Source organism: Pteropus alecto, unplaced genomic scaffold, assembly GCF_000325575.1.
Source record: "Pteropus alecto unplaced genomic scaffold, ASM32557v1 scaffold69, whole genome shotgun sequence".
In the NCBI taxonomy this organism is placed as follows: domain Eukaryota; kingdom Metazoa; phylum Chordata; class Mammalia; order Chiroptera; family Pteropodidae; genus Pteropus; species Pteropus alecto.
The window spans coordinates 11,000,416-11,010,845 of NW_006494610.1; the positions used below are offsets into that span (position 1 = coordinate 11,000,416).

Sequence of the window (10,430 nt, forward strand, 5' to 3'; positions counted from 1 at the left end):
CAGTAATGTGAAAAGTTGACCGTGAAGACATTGGCCACACACCCGTTAAAACTCATGTGACTCACTTGGCTCATTCAAGCTTAAATGCTAAAAAAGAGGAAGGTGCTGACAAACCTCCTCTAGGACTCTCTGATCCCAGACCCCTAATCCAGCTTTGTCAGTTATTTCAAGTGGATATAAACAAAGATTTTGAACAATCTTTTTCACCCCCAGAGGTCAAAAGAGCAGCTGTACTTTGGAAAATTAATCTAAAACTTAAGTTTCTGGTGCAACTTTCTCTTGACCTTTAAGGCTGATATGAAGCTCCAGATTACAAACTCCCCACACAGAAAGGCCCCATCTCATGTTCTGCCTGCCATACACAGAAACAGTAGGGCCCATCCAGCTCACCTATGGACTATCCAAAGCTTTTTATATCAATTTCAGTCACTAAAATGTAGCCCTGACTCCTCTCAAAAAAAAACATACTGTTTTTTTCTTGTTTTTCTCCCAGCTTTATTGAAATATAATAGATAATTAGTTGCTTGTATTTACATTGTACAATTCCATGAGGTTTTTTTTTAACTATAGTTGGCATACAATAATATACCAGTTTCAGTTGTACAGCATAGTGATTAGTGATCCACATAACTCACAAAGCGATCACCCCACTAAATCTTCCCCCTTACTATATTTATTACGACATTATTAACCATCTTCCCTTTGCTACACTCTACATCTCCATGTCTATTCTGTAACTATCCTACTATTCTAAAGAGTCCTTGTCAGGTGATAACAGGTAAGAAAAATAATATCCCACTCTATATTGTATAATATCTAATTATTTCATACAAGGCAACTTTGTGAAGAAGGCAAGGGAAGTAGTTAATGTAAGTTATGAAAACTGAGGCCCAGAGAGGTTAACATGGTTTGTTCAAGGTCACACAGCTAGTAAGCAATAGACGATGTACTTGAGCCCATTTTCTGACTTCAAAGAAGAGTATTCTTCCCACTGTGTTGTGCCCTACTGGCCTGATTCAAAGGCTTTACTCAGCTTGTTAAGGAGATGCTAGTATTTGTATTGTATATATTCCTGCAGATTGTATATATTGATGTATTGATAAAGTTCTGGGTCTTGGGAACTGGCAGTTGTGTCAGTCAGCTGCATTTGTCACTTCCAGATGTCCCCCCAGCTCTAATACTCTGGATCTGGATAAAGCTGACTTATTCAGAGTAATTCCAGGAGATTCAGACTAGTCAGGCCATCAGAGAGCCTGGAGGAGACTGGGTCTTTTTTGGTCAACCAATGATAATAACAGCATTGACTTCATTCTGTATTTACTATGTAGTGACTACGTGCCAGGCACTATAATGGATGCCTTAAGTTATTGAGCTCACTCAAACCTCATACAGAGATAGGTACTATAATTACTCTCATTTTACTGGCCTTGATCAGGGAGGATGATCAGAGACTAGAGCTAGGACAATTGGACTCCACAGCCCAGACTTTTAAAACCTGCATTACAACAGCCCAAAGAAGTTCATGCCCTCTTGATGAGCCTATAACCCTCCAGAGACTCCCAAAGTTCAACAGACTTTAAGCCATTATAGAGAATACTGTCTGACAAAGCAGGAGTCAGCCCCCATTGGCTTGGGGCCTATAGCATTTGCCAGAACAGGAAAGAGCTGCCATTTTAGTGCTACAAAATTATCACGTCGTTTCTCTTTGGGTAATTTATCAAAGCATGTAAATGTAGCCAAAGAACACATTCCTCAACCACTGGGAACCTGAACAAAGGCCCCATGACCCCAGCTCTTTAGGGTCAAGAGCAAAACTCTTCAAAGACCTTAATAGAAGAAGAAAGAATAAAGAAAGGGGAAATAAAACTACTGATCTGAGATCAGAAGTAGCTATTTAAGACCCATGTCGCCTATACTCGTAGATGCTTTGAGTGTCCATTTTAATGGAATCATCCCACAGCCTTTGAGAACAGCCCTGGTAAAGGGAGCAGCTGCGCCTGCTCAGGCCTTCCTTCCTGACCAGCTCACAATGCTGCAGGTCCCTTGTCTGTGGGAAGGGTTCCCAGCTGCCATTCATTTCGTCCATGCCAAACCTCTTCACTTCACCCAAATAGCAGCTTCACCTGTAGAAGAAGTAGGGTTCTGTGAGATAATTTTTTTTTTTTCAGGAAGGCTTATTTAAAGAAAGCAGATTAAATGAACTCAAAGGGACAGCAGGGCATGGACTCTGGTAGTTTCTGACCTCAGCCCACCAACTGGCATTCAAAGTGCTGAGTTTGCAGGTTGATAGGAGCCTTAATGAGCAGCTTTGTAGCATCCTGGCTAGAGGTTACAGAGCTCCCGGCCTCGAGAATTTCCTATTATGTTTCTTATTCAGCGAAATTTGCATCTCTATTTTGAAAGTGGCCTTCCTGTGTTTTGCATTTTCTTATCTAAGTCCTCCTTCTCCAGGAAGCCTCAAGAGGAGGCGTGTTCAGTGTCTAAGGCATAAAGATCCTTCCAGCATCAGGCTGAAGTCTTAGGTAACTGGCTCCCAGTGAACGTTGATGGTGTTTTCTTTCCATGAGGGTTCAAACAAAAGCACCAGGCTTCAGAAGAAAAGTAGACATGGTCTCTGGTGCTAAAATAAAGGAAGCCTGAGTTATGTGTCTATCTCCTTTTTGCCAACACACCCTGAACATTCAGCAAAACAGCTGATGGAGAGATCAAATGACGCACAGGAGGGCGATGAGCTTCCTCCCCAGAAGGCTCACCCTCCACCTTGGGTGCAGTGGCAGCAGCAGTCATCTTTTGAGGCTCCCCTGGAATTATCTGTACCCTTGGACTGAAAGACCTTTCAAAGGATTAACACTTCCCCAATCAGTTGTTTATTTCAGTTCAAGTCAGCAATCATTCCTTATTGCAAATGTAATGAGCAGAGATGCTGTAACAACAGGTAAACCTAAGGAGAGCTTGGACTGCTCGGATGAAAAATATACTGTGATTGCTATTGCCGACTAATGTTCCAGTCATAGCTGTTTCTAAGGCAACGAGTCTTCACCCTGCCTGCACGTAGGAGTCGCTTGACACACTTTCTGAAGAACCGTCGTCTGGGAACCAAGCCCAGAGTTCGAGGTGATTGGTCTGGGGTGCGTTTCCCTACGGGATCCTCCCGTGCATGCGGAGCTGAGACCCACAGCTGTACGTTTACTCGGAGTACAGGCTGAGGAGGATCCCCTCATTCCTAGTCTAGGAAAAGCCAGCTGAACTCATGTGGGACGACCTTACCGACCAAGAAAAAGTTGAGGAAGGGGTGGGATGGAGCACCCCCCTGTCTGCTGCAGGACTGAACCGGGCGGAGTCTGGGAACTCGGGTGCAGGTGGAGGAGGCTGCAGCATGGCCTCGAGGCCACCAGGGCGGCGTTCGTTCTCCCTCCGATCTGCGCCCGCGTTTCCGCTGGTCAGCGCTCTTGTCGAGAGTGGGAAAGACCTAGACTTATGCTCTAACCCCTCCCCACTCGCCGGGTGACCCAGAGGAAGTCCCTTACACTCTGGCACCTTCCTTCGGAAAATATATACAAAAATAGCTCCTACCCCCAAGCACCAGTGGGGTGCCGCATGAACACCAACAGGATGTCTCAGGAATACGCTGGCAAAAGCAGCCTATTTGCACAGATGATGATGATGATGATGATGATGATGATGATGATGATGATGATGATGATGATTGCAAGCAATGACTTCCATGCTGAAGTCTAAGGCCTCTATTAGAACGGATGCACGTGTGCTGAGAGAGCTGCCCTCTGAATGACGTTACCCACACATTAATGTGAAGATTAATCTCCCGACCTGCAGAACAGTATTAGCAGGTCCCTGTGAGGTTCATCTCTCAAAACTGCGAATTTAGAAGGCAAATCTCAGGTGGCAGTTACGCCATCAGGCCCCCATCACTGGATAGTAAGGCAGAAGAATTAGTAGCATCTGAATTACTCATCTGCTGGGGCCTGTGGACTTCAATGCTGAGCCAGAAAGGAGGAAGTCTATTGCCATGCAAGAACCCTCCACGTTTTTCAAGAAATTTCTCCAATTCATTTGTTTGGAGCACCTTTGAATTCCTCTGGCATAATCACCCTACCCTTTGTCAACACAAAATGATCGTTTAAACGACTCAATCGGATCATGCCATAGGCAACTATTTCCATTTATTATGATTTATTGCCTGTTTAGCGCCAATGTGCCAGGTACATTCAACAGAAGAGGAAGCCTCGAAAATGATTTTGCTTTCTGCTCTGGAGGCCCACAGAATAAAAACAACCTGCTTAGAGTACAGGAACGATGATCCTCACTGATGAGGATCAGTGACTAAGGACATTTGGGGAAGGTTTAATTTTCCTGATGAAAAAGAACAAGACTTTCTCATTGCTATTGATCCTCCTATTGACCTAGAGCACTGATGAAATTGATTAAAGAGAGAGGGAGTCCCGGTTTTTCACCAGGCCAGGAAGAGATTTGTCATGGATAAACCGAAGTCACATAATCCGATTGAAGGCAGGAATCTGGTATTAGTCTTTGATCCCCAGCACTGGCACCTTTAGGCAGTGAGTAACTACTTATTTAATTGATTAATTCAAGTGTGAGAGATCAGACTACTTATTTTACCCATCACCAATTACATCTACAATTTAGAGAATCGAGGTTTTTTGTAACTCAGTTTTTCAGGGAAGAGCCCGTTATCATTTTAATTCTTCCCTCAGGTTGTTGCCAGGAAAAGGAGCAAGTACTGAACTGACGATCACAGGAACTTGTTAACTAGATAAACAGGCTCCAAGTTGTTCTTTATAACAGATAACCACCTTTTTTTAAAGTTCTATAATAAGTGAATATTAACAATTAGAGTTATCTCTAAAAAAAAAAAAAAAGAAAGAAATCACCATCTATTATCATCATTCAGATCCCCTCTCCCCAGTCATACCTGAGATAAACAAGGGATGGCTACTGCCGTAGCCTGAATGAAATTGTGAAGGGATCCCTGGAGTTAACTAACTATGCCATTCTGAGTTATGCTTAGTTAAAATGCTCACTAACTTAATTAACCAACGGTCTTTCTTTAGGATTCAGAAACAAAAATCAACCTGTGAAATAGAGAATTTCTTATTCTTCCTGGAACTATCATTCACTTGAGTGCCCTACAAAACTGTTCTTTCTTCAATTTCAGTATACTTTCCCCTACAGTTCACAACAGGATCTCACCGGCTAAATTGTGAGCCTTTCTAAAGCAGTTTCTCAAACTGGGGAGCTTGTTAAAATGCAAATTCCGATTCAGTGGGTCTGAGATGGGGCCTGAGAGTCTGCATTTCTAGCAAGCTCCCAGGTGCTGTCAGTGCTGCTGGTTCGTGGATGACACTTCAAGTAGCAAGGTTTTAGCAATTCATTTCTCTACAAATTTTACAGTGTGTATTGTAATTTTCTTCACTTTGCAATACAATAATAAAATTTAACTAAGAGTTTTATAACATCTAGTGACATCACATATTGATACGGACATAGATACAGAAACATTTATTTCAAATATATTGGGTCTCTCCACATTTCTCTAAATTATTCCAGATGGCTGCAGTTCTACTTTCAAGAAAGGAGAATGTGTGATCTCTGACTGACCTATTAATTCTTCATTCAGTTGGCTAAAGACTTAGTATGTGCTCAGCACTGTGTTAGAGACTGAAGTTGCAACAGTGAACAAGACAAATCACAGTCCCTGTAAAATTGAATTTATATTCCAGGAAGAGAAACACACAAATAAATTGTAGTAAATGTTGTGAGAAAAACAAAGGAGCTGAAATAGAAAATAACCACTTTGGACAAGCTGGTGAGAGGCCTCTCTAAGGAGATGACACTGAATCTGAAGGATCAACTCATGTGAAGTGACAAGGGCCACGGGTTTAGGCTATAAACGTGCACACACCAGTTCCTACCTCTTCAGCAAATATGTGTTGAGCAGAAGGGGGCCTGCTACACAGATTTGGCTCTCAGATCTGAGTCTGCATCACTGCCAACAAGTCACTGAAGATCCCTCCACACTCAACTGCCAATATCCTTTCCCCAAGCCGGCCTTTGGCTCCCTGCCCGTCTGTAGCCCCTTATCTAGGCTGGTGCACTAGCACTCATCAGGAGTTGCTGACACATTAGGGTTTTTCTACATGTGCACAAAACCTATAAAACTCCAAGGCCTGTCATCTGCAGGAATTGTCAAATAGAGTTTCTGGTCTTTATTCTCAGTTCAATTTTATTTCTAAAGAAGCGACTCCAATGAAAAGCTTTACTTTTTGCTAAAATAAAATTAAACCTGCTTGAAATCAGTCATTCTATATGAGCTCCAAATGCTGCAGAAATTGATACCCATTGCTTTGTTTCCAGGAAGGTCTGAGACTTTGCAGAAATAAAAATTCATAGGCAGCCTTCATCTTAACTAAGCCAAAATTCTCCTTTTTAAAGTAAGGAAAACTCACTGCCTCCTTGACCCCCATCTCCCCATCTCTCCACCCCTCACCCCAGACCACCTCTGTCTTCAGCTGTCTCCATAAAGTTAGTTGTCAGCCCTGGTTTCTGTCATTCTGAACCTCCCTTCCCACCTACACAAGTCCTGTCCCACTCCTCTCTTCCCCCAACACACACACACACACACACACACACACACTAATTGGGAAAGCATGAACATAGATGAAGGCTCAGATGATCTCAAACAGTGTCATCATTTGTTCTTTATTATCAAAGCAGGGGTGATGCAAGAGGCTGTCACAACTCCATGGGTAGGAGATAAGGTTTTTTGGCATCGTCAGCTACCTGATGAAGAGAAGAGAAGCAGTAACCAGAAACTCGAAACTGGAGATGAGGACACGGCAGCCCCCGGACCCTAAGTTTGCATTGGCTGCAGCCCCTGCTTGCCTAAATAACAGCTCTTTAATCTGGATGCCTCATGGGCTCTGGTGCCTTCTCAAGTGGATTATCCAGATCTACCAGGATCTATAACTGTTCATCTTTCTCTAGGGCTGTAGCTCTGTTCGTAGCATCTTCTGCAGGATATATGGAAAAGAAGTGATAAATTCACACCTCTTCTTTTTTGCTCCTCATGGAAACTCTAAGTAAAAGTTACATAAAGGCTAAAAGGGTAGAAGGGGACAATCCTTGAGCCTCAGTTTCCTAATTTGTATAACGAAGATAATAACAGTATCTATCTCATAAGTTTGTTGCAAAATTTGAATGACAGAACGCATGCACAACATTTAGTATAGATAGTAAGTGTCTAGTGAATGTTAGCTGTTTTACCATTATCATTCTTATTTACAAGTGCTTACATAGTTTTACAAATGCAAAACTATGTTAGATGCTCATTTAACTTTTACAGAAGTTGGGGTAATTTTAATTTTCATAAAAGATGTCTGAGGTAGATATTATTCACTGAGGCTCAGAGAAGTTGGTTGATTTGCCCAAAGCCACACAGCTGGTCAGTAGTAAAGCTAAGACTTACATCTACACTGCCTCAACTGTAGATTTCAATTCTCTTTCCCATCTCTGGTGTCCATGAATACCTACATTACAAAGTGAGGTTCAAACTCTCCAGTGGTTTTTGAATACCTGCAGAATGGACTCCACAGTCCTCTGTGTGTCTTACAAATGAAGAAGCTTGTCATTGCATCATCTCCTATCGCTCTGCACCTCACATCCTGTTTCAGCCATGGCAATCTATTTGGAGTCCCCTCAAATATCGTGCACATAGCACAGAACTTGAACAAATGAATGTGTGTGAATGTAAGAATACAAAGAAGTAAAAGTTGTGGGGCTAGTTCTGGAAAATGATGAAAAGCTTAGTTTGGGGTATATAAAATAGTCAGATATTTGGGAGGTCTCTCTTTTCAAGGTAGGCAGGAACTGGACATGATTCAAGGCAAAAGAGAAGCAACCACTTGAAAGGAAGGCTAATTATTGAAGAAGTAGGGGATGATATTCCTGCTAATAATAAAATTATAATCAATCTAATTTTAACTGAAAGACCATTTCCTTAGAGAGGTCTCTCTGAACCCCTAAAACAGGTTAACTCCCCATTAAATGTTTCTGTAGCACCCTTTTTTTGTTGTTCTTTTGATGATACATCACATTCAAAATCACTTATCCTATATTTATCTCATCTAACAAGCTCCACAAGGACAAGGACATCATTTTGTTCATGCTAAATTCCCAGCAATTAACACAGTGTCTAGCACAGAGTAGATACTCAATAAATATTAATTAACCACAAGATTAGTAGCATTTCTCTGCCCTAAGAAAGATCCTGCTTCTGTTTGCCAATACTAATAAGATAAAAAATAAATTTTATTTATTGATAAAAGAATCTAAAACAACATGATATGAATTGAAGCAACACACATTTAATTGGCTTTAGTTCAAATGTAATTTAGTTGTCAAATCATGACTCTCCTGTTAAATAAGAGGGAGAGGTCACCCTATCTCTCTCCTGCTCCATTGTCTTTAGGGTGAAGTTCTCACTCCCTAGTTGGCACCTAGCGTTCTCCCCAACCTGCTTTCTCAGCCTCCTCTTTCATCACTACCCCAGGCACCCCTCGCCATCCCCACAACAACCCACTGAGCACTTTGTGGATCCCATTTTTTGGAATACTCTTCCCTACTTTCTGCATCTAGTGAACTCTTATTCTCCCTTCAAACTCGAACTAAAACCTTCCCTTATGCCCCATAAGCAGGTCCAATCTGGCCTGTCTTCAAAATATATCCTGAATCTAGCCCCTTCTCACTGCCTCCATAACTACCTCCCTAGTCCAAGCCACCATGATGTCTTGCCTGGGCTGCTGCAATAGCCCCCTGACTGGTTTTCTTATTCTATCTGCAATCCATTCTGTGCATGGCAGCCATATTGGCCTTTTAAAATATCATCCTCCTGCTTGAAACCATCCAATGGCTTTCATCACACTTAGAATAAAATTCAAAATCCTTATTGAAGCTCTGCTTGATCTCGTACTTCCCCTCATCTACCTCACAAACCTATTTACCATTTCTCCAGCATGCCAGACCCTCTCGGCACTTGTTCCACCTTTTTCCAAATGACTTGCTCCAAAAAAAAAAAGTCCCTGCAATGTCACCTCATCAGAGAGTCCTTCTGTGACTACCTTATCTTTCCATCTCCTTGCCTCACTTTATTTTTCTGCATTTTACTGATCCATATCCGATGCAGTATTATTACCTATTTATTATTTTTCTGTCTCTTCCACCATGATAGTAAAGCCTATGAAGACAGAAATATTGCTTTCTTCACAGGTGTATTTTCGGTGGATAGACCTTTCAGTGGATATAAAGTAAGCAATAGGTGCTCAATAAATATTTTTTAAATGGGGGGGAAAATACAGTTTCCCCAGGCATCTGCCAAAGATGGCAGAAGGGCATATCTGGTGCTCAATAGCCAAGGCCATCATCTCCTGGGCCGCCAGGCACCCACCATGGACAAGCAGGGCCAGAGGTGGTGGTCATGTGCTGTGAGGTCATAAACATTTCTGGCAGTTTCTATAGAAATGAGTCAAAATACCTGGCCTCTCTCTGAAAGCATATGAACACCAGTCAGGCCTATGGCCCCTACCACATCAGACCCCAGTCGCATCTTTTGGTAGACAGTGGAGGCGTGCTGCCTACCAGAGCTAGCAAGGCCAGGCCTCCCTAACAAGAAGAGCATTCGATGGGATCCCACCCCACTCTGACAAAAAAAAAAAAAAGGCAGATGGGTACCTGCTACCTTTAAGGTTGTGTGTCTGAAGCCTCTGTGAAAGTTTGTCTACCTAGGGCACCTGGCTCATGAGGTTGGCTGGAAGTACTGGGAAGTGACAGCCAACCTGGTGAGGAAGAGGAAGGAGAAGGCAAAGATTCATTACTAGAAGAAAGAACAGCTCATGAGGCTATGGAAACAGACCTAAAAGAACATGGAGGATAAAATTGACCAGTATACAGAGATCCTCAAGACCCAGGGCTCCTGGTCTGAACACAGTGAAGACTGTTTATTCCTCATCCTTGGCCTGACCTGCCCTTCCTCTGTTGCCCGCCCCCCCCCCGAGATGTAGGGGACCCAAGGACAGCCATCCAGGTGCCAGAGGCAACCTGGGGCTTAGAAGGCTGGGGACACAGAAAGTACCTTAGTCATTGCTCCTGTTTAAGATAGGCCTTTTAAAAAAAAAAAAATTACTTTAAACCTTTCGAAGAGCCATGCAGGCGTAATTTGTCCATGTCTTACTTGTTCATGGAGAGTTTCAGAAAATAACGGAACAACCAGTCACTTCAGTTTCAGTATTTGTAAAAGTAAGCTAGAAAATTGTGATTGGAGCAGACCCTGTGCTATGAACGGGGCATCTGTTTGAAACGTCCCACATGGTCATATTCTGTACTCTGCAGTTCTTAGA

At 42.5% G+C, this 10,430-nt stretch overlaps 1 protein-coding gene and 1 pseudogene across 1 annotated transcript in view; both read left to right on the forward strand.

Moving 5' to 3' along the window:
* LOC112474005 (membrane-associated guanylate kinase, WW and PDZ domain-containing protein 2-like) overlaps positions 1–10,430 on the forward strand; it is a 292,185-nt gene that overhangs the window by 270,201 nt on the left and 11,554 nt on the right. The gene's annotated exons all lie outside the window — the stretch shown is intronic.
* LOC102887310 lies at positions 9,375–10,094 on the forward strand (annotated as a pseudogene).